The 16,487-nt window shown below is 37.6% G+C and overlaps 1 protein-coding gene across 6 annotated transcripts in view; it reads left to right on the top strand.

Annotated features, from left to right (window-relative positions):
- KLF12 (KLF transcription factor 12) overlaps window positions 1-16,487 on the top strand; it is a 460,616-nt gene that overhangs the window by 181,723 nt on the left and 262,406 nt on the right. The gene's annotated exons all lie outside the window — the stretch shown is intronic.

Below are 16,487 nucleotides of genomic sequence, written 5' to 3'. Positions count from 1 at the left end.
TTTAGCATGCTTTTTCTGTTCCATATGCATTATTTTTAAAGTTATAAGAACATACTGTTTTTTTTTCCACTTCTTTGTGATCAGTCATTTATATCAAGACAAAGAGCTACATATTTAGTGTATAAATATTTGGTGGTTTGAATGTCTCATAATCTATTCATTTAGTTCTCAATTATTTGACATTAGATTAATTTCAACTATTATTTTTAATACTGGAAGCAGGTTGGTTGTTCAGTCACTTTTTGAGACTCACATTGGCTGTGAATATTGTTATTTTTCCAGGATGCCAGTAGGCCTTGATGTTTCTCCTCCATTTGTGTATCTCCAGCTTTCTTCAGGGAGTTTCATATGGTTTCAAGTTAATGGTAAAAGAAAAAAAACTTGCATTTTGCAGTATTTGAGAATGTTCATCCTGCAATTTTATACTTTCAAAAGGTGGTGATGATTTGCCATCATCTGATCTTTCAGACTAAACTATTAGAAGCAAAATGAAGTTTTATTATGCATTGCCCTTTTAAATCTAGAAGCAATATCTTTGTTTTTAGATAGCATTTACCTGATAATGTGTTGAAAAATAAGGTTCTCAAAATGTCTCTTTATAGTTGCTTGAAATAACCATAATGGGAATCACTTAATATGTAAATATATTACATGAGATATATAATTATACATATATAGTACATTACCATATATATGTACTACATTTAAACATATATAATCATATATAAAACTTTTAACTGATTTGTAAGTCACTTATCCTTATCTATTAGTAGACATCATGATTTTTCTTTTAATATATCTAATATAAATAATATATATATTTAATTTAAAATACAGTCATATTTTCTAAGGCTTCCTTATGACCTTACATTTTATCTAGCATCAACAATTGCTGAGATTTTCCTCTGCTGCTGGTTAAATTAGTTAATTTAACCAGTAGATATAAAGGAACGATTTCCCTCTGTCCCAAAATGTCTTTGGTGGTGGGATGGAAGAAAATACCATTATATATGGGACAGTGACAATTGGAATAGAGAGAAAAGGCTGGCTGTGACTGGCCAAGGATTGCAGTAGCAAGTTTTAAGTGGGGTAGCAAGGAAAAAGTTGCTAGCCTGAGAAACAGGGTTGTGTCAATGATGATGTCATTCCTTGATGGAAAATTCGTGATGCAGAGCAAGATCTGTCTTTCTTGCCTGCGGTTTTTTTTTTTTTTTTTTTTTTTTGGGAAGGGGTGTGGAGGTCAGAGATACTGAATTTGGTTTGGATTTGTTAATTGTGCCATCCTCATGGAATGTCCAGTTGGAGATGTTAAGGGGTCCGTTGGAATATAGTTCTGGGTCTTCAGGGATAAAGAGGTCAGTGCTAAAGATACAAAGTTAGGTTTCAGCAATTAGTTGCTGAAGTCTGCCTAGCAGATGAGTTCACGTTCGTGTTTTCCAGTGGGGGCACACCTGAGATTATGGATAGAGAAGTTTGTTGTTTGGGACTGACTCATACACTGTGGACTTTTCACATCTCTAGCATCTGGGCAGTAAAGGAAAGTGGCATTCTTTCAATTTTGTGACGTTCAGAACTTCCCACTCCCCACCACCTTTCAATTTCCAGAAAGACTGGGTGGAAGCTACAGGTAAGATCATGGTACCAATTCAGTGTGAGAGCCACTGACATGATAGTAGTGTAGAACAGCTTTGTCCAAGAAATATAGAATACAATCCACATATGTAATCTTCAGTATTCTAGTAGACACCAAAGGAAGTTATGATTTTTGTTTTGTAGTAGGCATTTTACAAGTTTAAACAAAAAAATGGCTGGGCATGGTGTCTCACGCCTGTAATTCCAGCACTTTGGAAGGCTCAGACGGGCAGACCACCTTAGGTCAGGAGTTCGAGACCAGCCTGGTCAACATGGTGAAACCCTGTCTTTATACTAAATATACAAAAATTAGCCAGGCATGGTGGTGTGTGCCTGTATCCCAGCTACTCTGGAGGTTGAGGCAGTAGAATCACTTGAACCCAGGAGGCAGAGGCTGCAGTGAGCCGAGATCGCACCACTGCACTCCAGCCTGGGCAACAGAGTGAGACTCTGTCTCAAAAGATAAAAAAAAAAAGTTAAAAAAAATTAGCTTAACCCAGTGTAATCAAAATACCATTCAACATGTAATTAATTCAAAAATTAGGAGACATTCTAAATTGTATTTTTCATACTAAGTCTTCAAAATCCAGTATGCTTTTTGCATACATCTAAATTTGGACTAGTCATGTCTCAGCTGCTCAGTAGTTGCAGCAAGTGGCTACCCAGACAGCACAGATATAGACGGTGCAACAAAACTGCATGTGCAAAAAGAAGTGAATTTGTGGTTTGCTTTTCTGCATATCTCCTATCTTCTAAAACCAATTCCTTCTTTTATTCCTATGAATCAACAGTAAGATCTTCTAGAAAGGATCCAATGTTTAAACTTGTGCTTCTTGCCCTGCTGCCCAGCATATCTTTTAGTTTTTTATAAGGAACACCCTTCCCCCTTTTCTTTAGCAATTGATTTACATAACTTGTGATCATTTTTATTATTTTTCACAGGAACTAGATGGAACAACCACAAGGATGTATTAGATTTTATGTTACTTTTTTTCTAACAAAATTAATGAAATATAATCAGGTTTATATTTCAGTTCATATTGTGAAATATTTTGTTCTTGATATAGGGGTCAGTCTTTGTTTTTGTGAAGGAATGCAAATTCTAAAGATTTCATCCAGCCAATCTGATGTAGAGCCAAGAATAAAAACTCTGTCTTCTAGTTCCCTGTTGAAAGTTAAATCACCATATTAATTTGGGTAATTGTAGTTTCTTACTTTGGAGACCTCTGAGGCTAATTTAGTAGCTCCTCATTGGCCATGTCTAAGAATGGGGCCAGAAAGCTTTCCTTAGTTGCTATATTAATATTGAAATCTTCAGGTTTCTTTCCATTTACTTGAACTAATAAGCAAATTTGCAACCCCTTTCTGGGATCTTTGCACTTATTTGTTGGAAAAACTTGGGTATGCAGAAAGGATAGAAAGAATTTAAGGAAAATAATAAAGTTATCTTTTAAAATATTGCTAATTTCCCAGCAGATATATTCTAAAGCAAATTATAGTATGATTTTATATCAGGTGTTATTTTCTTTTAATATTGAGGTATGATTTTATTGGGAAGTATAATTCAACATAAAATTAAGATTCCTTCCTTCCCCCTTCCCTTCCCTTCCCTTCCCTTCCCTTCCCTTCCCTTCCCTTCCCTTCCCTTCCCTTCCCTTCCCTTCCCTTCCCTTCCCTTCCTTTCCCTTCCCTTCCCTCCCCTCCCGTCCCCTCCCCTCCCTTTCCCTTGCCTTCCCCTTCCCTTCCCCTTCCCTTCCCCTTCCCTTCCCCTTCCCTTCCCTTCTCCTTTCCTTTCTCCTTTCCTTTCCTTTCCTTCCTCCATCCCTTCCCTACTTCCCTCCCTTCCCTCCCTTCTCTCCCTTCTCTCCCTTCTCTCCCTTCCCTCCCTTCCCTCCTTTCCCTCCTTTCCCTCTTTTCCCTCCCTTCCATCCCTTCCTTCCCTTCCTTTCCTTCCTTTCTTTCACAGGGCCTCCCTCTGTTGCCCAGGCTGGAGTGCAGTGGAACAATTACGGGCCATAGCAATCCACCTCCCAGGCTCAAGTGATCATTTCACTTCAACCTAATTAGCTGGGACTATAGGTGCACACCACCATACCCGTCTAGTTTTTTTAATTGTTATTTTTTATAGAGATGAGGTCTTGCTATGTTGCCAGGGGTGGTCTGAAACTCCTGGGCTCAAGCAATCCTCCTGCCTTGGCCTCTCAAAGTGCTGGGATTACAGATGTGACCCAGCATGCCTGGCCAAAAGTAAGGTTCTTTTCTAATGAGTTCATAGAATCAGTAATTACAAAATAGTGGTTCTGAATTGGGCTGCTTTACTCCCTCTCGTCTGCAACATTTGGCAATTTCTGAAGGCATTTTTGATGGTTAAAACTGAGGAGATGTTTCAGGGATGTAGTGGCAGAAGCCAAGGATGCTGCTGAGCATCCTGCAATGTACAGGACAGCCCCGGCAACAAAGACTTATCTGGTGTAAATATACATAGTACAGATGTTAGGAAGCCCTGGTCTAAAAGAATATCTGAGTTACAACAATGGACTTCCTCAAATGTACTCTCTCTATTGGCAACATTTGTTTTAGCCATATTCAGCATCAAATAGCAAAAGAGGGTAATAGAAAGTTCCTGGGTATAATAAGTTATTCAGTTATTCAAAATTATACTGTTTCTATTTTTATGGGTCATGCTTATTAAGAGGCTGGCAGGAAGTAACAAGGCCTGAGTAAATGCTGTGCAGTTATATAATTCCTTAATTTAAAAGTATATTCCAAATTTTTGTTGAATGAATTTTGTTTCCTTTATGACTTTATTGTGGTACGTTTTAGAATTGGAGAAATACTCCAGAAAGGAAAAAAGAATGCTGGATTTAATTTATTTATGTACACACTTGCACATCCTACGGAAATTCCAAGAAGAGACAAGCATGGTTGGTAAAATGTGGAAAAGCAGAGGTGAGGAAAGAACATTGTCAAGGTGATGACAGGAACGTGTGTAATGGCATAGAGGTGTTGGCATTGCTGACTTCATATTGCCCTAAATGCAAGCTAATTTTGAAATTTAGCAACTTATTTCTTACGTAGTTCTTTTGATTTCCTCAAGTAATTTTGAAAGTTTTCCAGGGCTCAAATTACAGGCCACTTTGTAGATAACTTCTCCAGTAATCTGTTTGTTAAATATGTTTGGTAATAAATGTCTTTCTCTTAAACAGTGTATTTCTGGATAATCACATAAAGGAGAACCAGTAAAACTTTTTATTTAGCACTATGTCAAATATAGAATTTGCTTGGTAGGAAGCACTATCAGACACTTCATGGTTGTCTTTAGTAGTCAGAAAACATTAGATGTCCTCATTAGGATGAAGGGACTTGTATTTCTGTGTGATCGGTGTGTACATCATCACAGTTTTAAACATAAAATAATTCATTGCTGCCACTTACCTTAATTATATATTAATGTATTCCACAATTATATATTAATTGTGTGGGTTTGTTTTCTGTCAATTCCTGTCATCATTTACGAAAAACAACTCTTAACATATCTGTTTTAGTTATATAATAGTTTTATAAAGAATGTAACACAAAACTTAGTGGTTTCTGCAAAGAGTCAAAGAAAATCAGGTCAGTACATCCATTCTAAAAATCAGTTTGGGAAGAATAAGTGAAATACTACTATTACTAATTATAATTATTTAAGTATTATTAACATTTGTAAAAGACTTATTATGTGCTAAACACTTTATATACATTGTCCCTTTGAAGTCTTAAAAAAATTATGTGAAGCAGAAATTTATCAGCATTTTGCAGATAAGAAAACTGAAACCAGAAGAAAGTCTCGTATACCTGGACTTATATACTTAGTAGAGACTAAACCAGGAAGTCTGATTATCAGGCCCACTCTCCGAGGCAGTGTCCTATTCTAACTTGTACTCTGTGCAATAATGAAAATGTACAGAAGAACGTGTAGACATGAAAGAATGTATTCAAAAAGGTAAAAGATAACGTAGTCAGAATTCTTGGGGGATATTTGGGTGAAATGAGTTAGATATTTAACAGCATTGTCAGTAAAAATGTCAAATGAATACAGTAATTGGATTATATGTAAAATGTAATATAACTAAAGACATCATTTGGGAAATCTGGAAAAATCATAAATGGGAAGTGGATATCCTTGAAAAATTGATAGATTATATATTGGGCCAAGCATATGCATTTAGCCATTTGACTGCCAACTAAGAAATGTCTTTCTTCTCTACATTGTGAGCATCCAGAGTGTTGGTGGGAAAAGAGAGGAAAGGCATGGCCATTCTTGTTAGGTGTCTGACATGACTGTCCAGACAATGCAAACTGCTGCAACCTAGTTAATATTGTAATAATCTTTTAGTCCTAACTACTTTTCTTATACCTCGTAATAACATGGCAAACACTACATCATGCTTTTATGTGCTTTGATAACCTTTCTCGGATGAAGTAAAAATCTAAAGATCATTTTTTCTGACTTACTTTTTTTTGAAAACATACATTCCATTAGAAACCAATGCCATGCTCAAGGTTTTCAGAGGAAGATAAAATTACATATAAGCACAAAGTTTTAACTAAATATTTAAATTAGAATTATGTGAAGAGAATGAATGTAGAGTCTTAGAAAAAGACAAAACCGGGCCAGGCACGGTGACTCATGCCTGTAATCCCAGCACTTTGGGAGGCTGAGGTGGGTGGATCACGAGGTCAGGAGATCAAGACCATCCTGGCTAACACGGTGAAACCCCATCTCTACTAAAAGTACAAAAAATTAGCCGGGCGTGGTGGCAGGTGCCTATAGTTCAGCTACTCGGGAGGCTGAGGCAGGAGAATCGTGTGAACCCGGGAGGTGGAGCCGAGATTGCGCCACTGCACTGTAGCCTGGGCGACAGAGTGAGACTCCCTCTCAAAAAAAAAAAAAAAAGAAAAGAAAAGAAAAGAAAAAAACAAAACCTAATTTACTTGTTTAGCAGTGTGCACATTTTTCTGGCTGCCAAAAAAAATTTAAGGTTGCTTGCTCTTTTTTGTTTTCATTACAAGGGTCACATTTTAAAAAGTTAACTTGGCTTTTTACTTGTCGGGTACATTCTTTTATTTTCCCCAACTCATCAGCGCTGTTGTTTTCAGGCTATGCAGGAGATAAACACTCAGTGATCCGTGTTGTAGAAAGTTAATCCATTTTGGGTTTGATAAGGAGCAACTTGAAATCATTGTACACAAGAAAAGGTGGAAATTTGGGTCAATAATTATTTCCTTTGTTTCCCACAGAAAATAAATAACTTAATACTTGATAGTAATCTTCATTTTCTCTTGACATAAAAGACCAGTGGTGTTATTTCATTACATACTCCAGTGTTCTGAATTTTTTTTCATTACTATTCAACTTTTCATAAAGGGAAATGACCAATGAATATGTTAATGTACAGTACTCAAACTTCTACTTCAGCAAATAGCAATATGTATTTTGTTTTTTGGTTTTGATAACCATGAGTTTGTAGAATAAAATGGTAGTCAGTTTTTTTAAAAAAATGTGGCTAATCAGAGGATTGGTTGATAGCATTTTTTTTTTTAAGCAAACTTGTGTTTCCATGTTTGTATAAATTTGACTTTATTAGTCTCTTTTACGTGATTTGAACCTGCACAGCTTAAGAGAGATCTTTCCCTCTGTGTAACAGATTTTAGGTAAACAAAATATATTGAAATTGAATACTACACCCAGATATTCATGTATCCCAGGGATATAGGAGAAATGTGACATGGTTTTCTTTTCGTATTTGGTTTCCTGTCTTAACCTTAGTGGAAAATCTAGAAAAATCTTTGTTATTCTTGACACTCTTCTCCTTGCTGTTTCTTACTACCAGCACTTCCTTCATCTCAGTCATCAAAGGCTGTACAGCTATGAACTGTCTCTCAAATATTTTTCCTCTTCTTTCTTCCCACTGCCACACCACCTCTTCCCCTGTCCTGTTGTGATGGGCTGTGAGCTGGCTGCACTTTCTTTTGTATCACATCAGACATCTTTGTAAGTCAGCTTCCGAATTGCTTCTAGTCCTGTCTTTCTATAAACAGTGCTTAAACATTAGCTTATGCTTAATAAGCCTTCATGACTCCTCATCACCTGTTATGTGATGCCCATACATGTTTCTTCCTCTTTTACATCAAGCTCTCTTAAGGCAGAAAGCCTTTCTGTCTTGTGCACTTGCACCCCTAGCAAGTAGCATCCAACAGGCATTACAGAAACAGTTTTGAAGAAATGAATTACCATAACATATAAGAAGCTTGATATGGCTTGGCTCTGTGTCCCCACTCAAATCTCATGTCAAATTTTAACCTGGGGGCCTGGTGGGAGGTGATTGGATCATGGAGGCAGTTTCTAATGATTTAGCACCACTGCCCTACTGCTGTCTTGTGAGTGAGTTCTCAGGAGACTGGTTGTTTGAAAGTGTGTAGCAACTCCCCCTTTGCTCTCTTCCTCCTGCTTCAGCCATGTAAGACATGCCTCCTTCCTCTCTGCCTTCTGCCATGATTGTAAGTTTCCTGAGGCCTCCCCGGCCATGCTTCATGTACAACCTGTAGAACTGTGAATCAGTTAAACCTCATTTCTTTATAAATTACCTGGTATCTGGTAGTTCTTTAGAGCAATGTGAGAAGGGACTGATACAACCCTTCATGACCTGACTCCAGGTTACCTTTCTGGTCTTATCTCTAGTTACTTCTCCAATGAACATTATGTTTTAGCCATGCCAAATTCTGTTTTATTATTCACCAATATGGGGAATTTCATATCTCTTAAGATTTTGCCAATTCTCATCCCATCTGTCAACAACTAGCTTATCTCCTAGATCCTGGAGAATGATTGGATCTTATATTTTTTCATTAGTCCAACAAATATTTATTTATTTAATGGTGTAAGTTTCAAGTCTAGGATAGGAGTACTGTTACAAACAAAAAGAGAACTCTCTGTCCTTCTGGAACTTACGTTCTAATGTAATGGCATATAAAGAGTCTGTCAGGTAGTGGTGAATACTGTGATTGAATAGAATGCACACAGTCCTGGAAGGAGGAGCATTTTTGATATGGTCAAGCCTGAGCAGAATGGCAGACAATGGGGTTAGGGAAGTGGTTAGAGGCATCTGTTGTAGGTCAGGGCAAGAACTTCAGAATGAGCTTGGAGCTCTCCTCTCCATTGTATATGGGATCAGTTTGCCTTTGCCTTGCTGCTTCCACTTCAACCATGGTGCTTGGTCTCTTGATATATTAGGAGCCTGAAACCCACTAGGCAGAGTTGCTTGCACAGTTCTAGGCTTACACAGCTTTGTAGCAGTGCAAAAGTACCCTGTGCGTTGAGGATCTCTATCCCTGGAAGCAATGAAAAATTGATTGTCATCCTGAAGTTAGACTCATTATCGTTTTCATAATCTTGGACAGATTATATAATCTCTTCAAACTTTAATAATTTTCTTGTCTAAAATAGCTGTAGTAAAAGAAAAAAAAAGTTGATGTGCGATTAAATGACTGGAATGAAACTCCACAAAACTTTCTCTTTTTTGTTCACTGGTATATCCTAAATAACTGGAACAGTGGCTGGCCCTAAATAAGTATATTGTGAATGAATCAATGTATGAATGAATGATGCAATGAATGTAAAGCACATGAAACAACCCCTGTTACATGTGTTCAATAAATGTTATTGTTGTTATAACTGTTATAATTTGTAAAATTAGGGAGCCTTGTGAGGATATTGTGGTTGTATTGCAAATGTACTTCTTGATCGTCTATGAGGCCTGCGTGCTGCATTGGCACTTCTGCCCAGGCTCTTGGTGCCTGGCTTCTGTGTCTAAGCATGTGCCCAGGGAAGGAAGCCCAGCATCATGGACTGGAGCACCCGGCCAACTTTCTGATTTCTCTCTACTCCTGTTTCCTAGCTCTGGGCTGTTGGGGGTAGGTCCTGAGAATTAGTTTCTGCGAGCCTCATCTCCCAGAAAGGATCTTGCTTCTGGCTTCCTTTTCCAGGACTGAAGTCAATTCTCATCTTTACCTGACATCAAACCTACTTGTAAGTCCATCTCTACCCTAATACTTGCCTCCACATGTCGGATCTCTCCTCATAATGTTAATACCTCTTCAGCTAAACTGAAGTTTTGTCGTCCTTCTCTAGGGTTTGGTTGTTGGTGGGTTAATACTTCTCTTGCCCTGATATTTTCGTGCTTTCTGACCACTACTTTTATCCATGGTTCATGACTGTGGTGCAGATGGAATGGAATGATGGGCACAGGAGAGGCTCTTGTTGCATATTTAAGGAAATATTTAGCCAACTCACAACCCCCAAGTGTGTGCAGCTTTTCAGAGTATGAATGACAGAAATACTTTTCTATTGTAATTTGTGTAAATGCTGGGATGAAAAGTGTTATTCAAAAGCTCAGATGTCATTTTAACTATCCTCTGCCCAGGAAAGTAGGCGTGCATCTGTTGTAATTCTTAAAAATGTATTGAGGCCTTTGGAAATGCCAGTAGTAAATTTTGGCTCCCAGTTTGGATTGGATTGGTTGCCCTTTTAAAAAGCATCCATTTGCAACTTGAATAAGAACATCTGCTTTTCATGGCTAGTTCAGCAACTATCACTAATAGGAATTTTTTTTTTTTTTTTTTTTTTTTTTTTTTTTTTTTTTTGAGACGGAGTCTCGCTGTGTCTCCCAGACTGGAGTGCAGTGGCGCAATCTCGGCTCACTGCAAGCTCCGCCTCCCGGGTTCACACGATTGGAAATATTTTTTAAAATATTAATGTATAACTGCACATTGTTGTGATAGCTTAGCACTTTACCAACATAGGAAACAGGCATTGCTATCAGGAAATTAAAAATTGCTGCATTACACAAACAGACTAGTCCTTAGGAGAGGTGCTGTTCTATGTGCTTCAATGTGAGGTTTTTAATGGAAGGATTCTGTTTTTGAAACTGAAGACAAATATTTCAGAATAATGTAATTTGGTTCATTGAAACATGGGGGATTTCAGTTGAGAGTCCCAATAGGCCTATGGTTTTGGCTCTTATTTTTGTTAATATAATACAGTTATTGACATTGTTATCCATTCTCCCAGTATGCAAAAGAATGTAAGATGAAAGGCTGGGCTAGAATGGCAAAGTGTGTGTTTGAAGGGATGCTTATTTTGTCCCACTTCTGGTACTTTGATTAGTTATATGCCCTCTATGAAGCTGAGTTGTCAGCGTGAGGATATGTGAGTAGAGAAAAGGATGTTTTTACACTTAGCCATTATAAATTAAATGTAATGCTGAGAGGCGTCTGTCCTGAGTATAAAATGTAGAAGGTGAAGTTACTGTTTCATCGAAGTACATGAAACCATTGTGAAAATACTGAGTGAGCCGCCAAAGACAAGAATATTTTTTAAAAGCTGGGTAGCAGATGAAGTTACCTGCTAAATTAATTATGAGATATTGCTAGGATAGAAACATATAATCTCATCAAGTTAAGAAAATATGTGGAAAACTTGACTTAAAGGGAAAAAAATATTAATAGCTTTGAAATAGCTTTGAAACCAGAGCCTTGATTCTCCAAATCGTTGCTACTCACCAGTGACTACAAGTTTCACATTTAGTTCCATAACTAAGTTAGCTTAGCTCAGGGAGGAGCTGTTACTGAGATTCCAGAGTGTCTGTGTTGGGACCTTCAATAAGGTGTTCATATTTTTTTTTCTATTATATTAGGAGTGTGTATTCATATAGAGAAAGGTAAGTGAGTGGACAGGTAGGTACATAGAGTATGGTGGTTAAGACTGCTGGCTTGGGGTCAGACTCATTGGTTTTCAATACAGCTGTATTGCTTACTAATTGTGTGGCCTTGGACAATTTAACCTTCTTGTGTCTCAGATGCCTCAACATAAGATAATACAGCATCAATCTCTTGGGTTGCGGCGAGGATTAGATGAGCAGCTATATGCACAACTCTTAGTACATGGTCTGGCTCACAGTAAATATGCAAATATCTGTATTATTTTTGTTACCAAGGTAATTATAAAATGATTGTTGTTTCATGCCACTGTGTGATTTGTTGCATAGCAGTAAACAACTGAAATAATTACCTAAACATTATTTCAATCTATTAGGTTTGTTAACACTTACCCAGAGAGAGGGAGGAATTCACTGATTTGCTTGTATATGAGCACACGTTTTGCAGTTAGTTGTTAACCTATTAGTGGAACTGGCACATCTGCAGAAGGGCTTGAAAAAAATTACTGTTGTTATTGGTGTTTGTTGTTGTTAGGGTAGAGGTGAGATCAGTTGGCTTCTCTAAGAAATCTTTTTTATGCAAACCCCTAATTGCCCTGCAATCTCTGATATTTTTTCTATAGGAAGAGGTACCCATAGGATGTTACTTTTAACCAGTTGGCACTCTTGCATTGTAAACCTTTAAGAATCTGCTGTGCCATCCTGGTGGCTCATGCCTGTATTCCCAGCACTTTGGGAGGCCAAGGCAGATGAATCAGTTGAGGCCAGGAGTTCAAGACCAGCCTGGCCAACATGTTGAAGCCCCGTCTCTACAAAAAATAGAAAAAATTAGGCGTGGTGGCGCATGACTGTAATCCCAACTGCTCAGGACACTGAGGCACAAGAATCGCCTGAACCTGGGAGGCAGAGGTTGCAGTAAGCTGAGATCATGCCACTGCACTCTAGCCTGGGTGACAGAGTGAGACTCTGTCTTAAAAAAATAAATAAATAAATAATCTGCTATGAAAGTGTCCCAAACAACTTGATGTGGTGAATCTTGACTGTTCATATGTCCCTTACATCACTGTGTGGCATAATGTGGACATGGGGCAGGGCGACATATTCTTATTTCTCATCACCTGTACCTGAATATGAAGATTTAAAGTGAATGCATATTTAAATAAATATATCATATATCCTGTATCTAGAAAGAGCAAAACAGACACCAGCAGTTATTTTTGACTAATGACAGGAACCTTGTTTAAAAGCTTAGAACTGTTGAGTATTGACTAGCTAGCTCCTTATTACTCCAGTTGTACAAAATGAGTCAAGGTCAGGAGGAGAGAAAGGAAAAGACCTGCCTTGGGAGGTTAGTGGGGCACATTGTAGGAGTTGACCTGGAAAGTCACCCGTATTGTAGGTTTTTATGAGTTCTGGTCATTGACGATCAGTCCCTTTCCTTGCTGCATGTTACATTCAGAATATTTTGAGATGTTGGGATCAATGACTGTTGTGCTTACATGGTTTTTGACAGAGAGAGCGAATGTCAGCTCGACTACTGTGTTGCCAACTCTTTCTTTTTCTTTTTTTTCTTGTGAGGCGGTCTCACTCTGTCGCGCAGGCTGGAGTTCAGTGGCACGATCTTGGCTCACAGCAACCTTTGTCTCCCGAGTTCAAATGATTCTTCTGCCTCAGCCTCCTGAGTAGCTGATACTACAGGCGCCCACCACAAAACCTGACTAATTTCTGTAGTTTTTGTAGAGACGAAGCTTTACCATGTTGGCCAGGCTGGTCTCAAACTCCTGAGCTTAAGTTACCTGCCTGCCTCAGCCTCCCAAAGTGCTGTGATTACAAGAGTGAGCCACCACGCCCGGCCGTTGCCAATTCATATTTGGTAAATGGGATATCAAGAGTACCCTTCCCATCCCATGCACATGGAATTGGTCAGCAGCCAACTAACAAATTCTGTGGATGATTTTTCATTAATTGGTACAATTCACTTGTGAAACAAGTGTATAAGCATACATAGAGCATTTCTTGAGGGTTGTGTAACATCAAAATGTTGTAAATATACAAAGATACTACATTACTAAAATTGATGACTGTAATTTTATTTATCTCTTGGGAATCAGTTGAGCTATTGATTCCACAGCAAATGTGTTTTGATTAAGATCATGGCAAGATATGTTTGACAGCAGTTCCAAATTATTAGACTCTATTACATATTTAAAGTCTACAGTCATCTGGGATTATATGTATCTGATCTTAGCTCTGTGAGATAAAGTTATCAATATTTTGTTTCAAGGACTCTATTGTCAATTCTGTGTAATTACCATGTGTTGTTTAAAAATCACACACATTCCTAGATAGTTTGGAGCATGCCGTGATACTGAATGCTGTTGTTTATGAGAACTGGGATTAGATCCGTGAATGCAGAGATGAATATGCTTCACATGTGTTTGCAACAGGCATATATACAGATTGAATCTGCACTAGTTGAAAGAGTTTAACAGTTGAAGCTTAGTTCTCCAGCTGTGAACATTGTTATTTATGGTGTTTATTATAGTTGTGGCAGTGAATGATTCTAGAAAATCATAGAAAGATTTCCAGGAAAACTTGATTTCTTAAAAAATAGAGAATGTTTTATTTTTTTCACTTGTACATGAAACTAAACTGTACATCTTGACTTTAACACATGTAGAATTATTCAAGAACAATAAAAATTTAAAGAAAAACCATCATGAATATATAGTGATATTTAAATGTGTTAAGTGGAACACAGACCCAGTCAGGTTTTCATGATTTATCAGTTTTTAACTTCAAAGACTCTGGTTAGCTTGCATTTTTTAAACTAATGAGTTTATCACAGCCAGTGGGGAAGATGGTTGAAGTATATCAGCTGTAAATTAGTACAAAGCACTAAAAGGGACATTAGCCTCTAATCAGATTCTAACAGTTCATTAAATCTGCTTTTCCAGAATCGCTCTCTGTCTTTTCTCCTCTTTTGCTTAGGCCTTCCTTATAAGGCATTTTCTTGCCTTTTCATCTGGGCAAGAACTCCTCCAGGGTAGGAAGCAATATCAGTTCATCCTTCATTGTCTACCAGCCAAACAGCCTACAGGGTGCTTTGTTAAGGTGGATTCCTAGAGCTGCCGCCAGACTCCAGAGAGTGGAGGGCTGGCCCGCTGCAGGAAGGCTTTCCTGAAACTGGATGGTGGTAAGCCAAGCTGGCTGCTGCCAACCACGGAAGCCAGTGACACGTTAGGATTTGAGATCCCTGCCCCATATGAAAACAGCCCACAGGCCTCGATGAAAGGGTTTCAAGTTTAGAACAACTCACCTAAGCTCACCAGTAATATACCACAGTTCCTTCTACTCTAAATTATCTATTAAGATGTAAAATTCTGATAAAAAGGGATAACTCAAAAGCAAAAATTTTTAAAAAGTATCCTGCCAGTTTTGAAAATATCGAACACTTATAGGGAAATAATATTGACAGTAATTTGTTTTCTTTTTTTTATCACTTAGTAGACTAGGTGGTGTAGACTTTTTAAATGCTCATTAACTCCAGAGTAAATTTGCTTTTCCTTGTTGATTCCTTGGAGCAAATATTTATGATAAGAGACTGTAAATTTTATTTCTTGGAACATTTTTCTTAACAAAAAGAAGAGTCAAGAAATATGAGAAGTAGAGTTTCACTGTACTGCACTCTGTTGGTATTACTTGGTAATAAGAACATGTAATTTATGATTTGTTGAAAGGAGAGTTGTTTTTATTTATTTATTTTTGAGATGGAGTTTCACTCCTGTTCCCCAGGCTACAGTGCAATGGTGCGATCTCAGCTCACTGCAACCTCCACCTCCCAGGTTCAAGTGATTCTCTCACCTCAGCCTCCCAAGTAGCTTGGATTACAGGAGCCCGCCGCCACACCCAGCTAATTTTTGTATTTTTAGTAGAGACGGGAGTTCACCGTGTTGGCCAGGCTAGTCTCAAACTCCTGACCTCAGGTGATCTACCCGCCTCAGCCTCCCAAAGTGCTGGGGTTATAGGCGTGAGCCACTGTGCCCGGTCCAGTTGTTTTTATTTAACTTGCTATTTTGTAGAAAAGCGACCATATTAAAAGTGAACACTTGAAGATTTAGAAATTATACTCACCTTTTTCACCAGGTAGGCAAAATATTTAGAAACTGATTTTTTTTTCTTAATAAGACCACTTTAGTGTCCTGTGGTTACATTCTGTAATTAAATAAAAATAACCATTCTAAAATCTCAATCAAATTTAGTTTTATCAGATTTGTAGTTGAGTCAATATGTAACAGAGAAGTTAGCATTCTAAACATGTTTAAAGATATGAGCCTGATTTAGGCCTTATGCAAGCACTGATGTGTGATTCTGACTCCCTTCCTAGGTTGCTGACTGTAGAAAATCCCCAAGGCAGTGACAATTACATAGAAAATAACCTTGATTTAATCTTTTGTAAATGGTGTTTGAAATGTTATTGAGCTACAATATAAATAAGATTTTCTTTTCAAGAGGTGGTAAATTGAGCAAAACATATACCAGAATAAAGACCAAATAATTATTTGTTATTTAGTTCAGCCTAAAAATTCACTCTTAATCTAAGATTTATGTTGGTTGTTTGTAAAGTAGATATTTGGAGGTTGATAGGTAGAAATTTTCATTTGACCAGAATTGCCATGACATAAAAATTAAATGTATGGAATTACCTTGCTTTTAAATGATTTAGGCTTTGACTAATATGAGAGTTTATGAATTTTTATGTGATTTTCTCCTTTATGGGTGTCTTTGCACAACACAGTTTCCAGAACTAAGGAAAGAGAAAAACTCGCCTTCTGTTTCCTTCCACTATTGTGAAAGTGTGATGAATTGTTGCAGCCCCATATAAATTAATGTAAGGTTTCCATACTCCAGTTTATTACAGTCTGACCTCCAACCCAGAGGTCAGAGAATCAGACTGATTAATTCAACTGCTTGGTCATTATTTAAAATGAAAGTTCAGAGTAGGGGGATAATTGGTTATGCCGATATTCTCATTTAATTATCTTTATTGTTTAAAAAAATTAGGTTAGCAGTACTAAATGTACTACAATGAGGGAA

The sequence above is a fragment of the Chlorocebus sabaeus genome, chromosome 3 (genome assembly GCF_047675955.1).
Source record: "Chlorocebus sabaeus isolate Y175 chromosome 3, mChlSab1.0.hap1, whole genome shotgun sequence".
Classification (NCBI taxonomy): Eukaryota; Metazoa; Chordata; class Mammalia; order Primates; family Cercopithecidae; genus Chlorocebus; species Chlorocebus sabaeus.
Note: the sequence above shows the minus strand (reverse complement) of the source record. Positions and strands in the feature narration are given on the sequence as shown.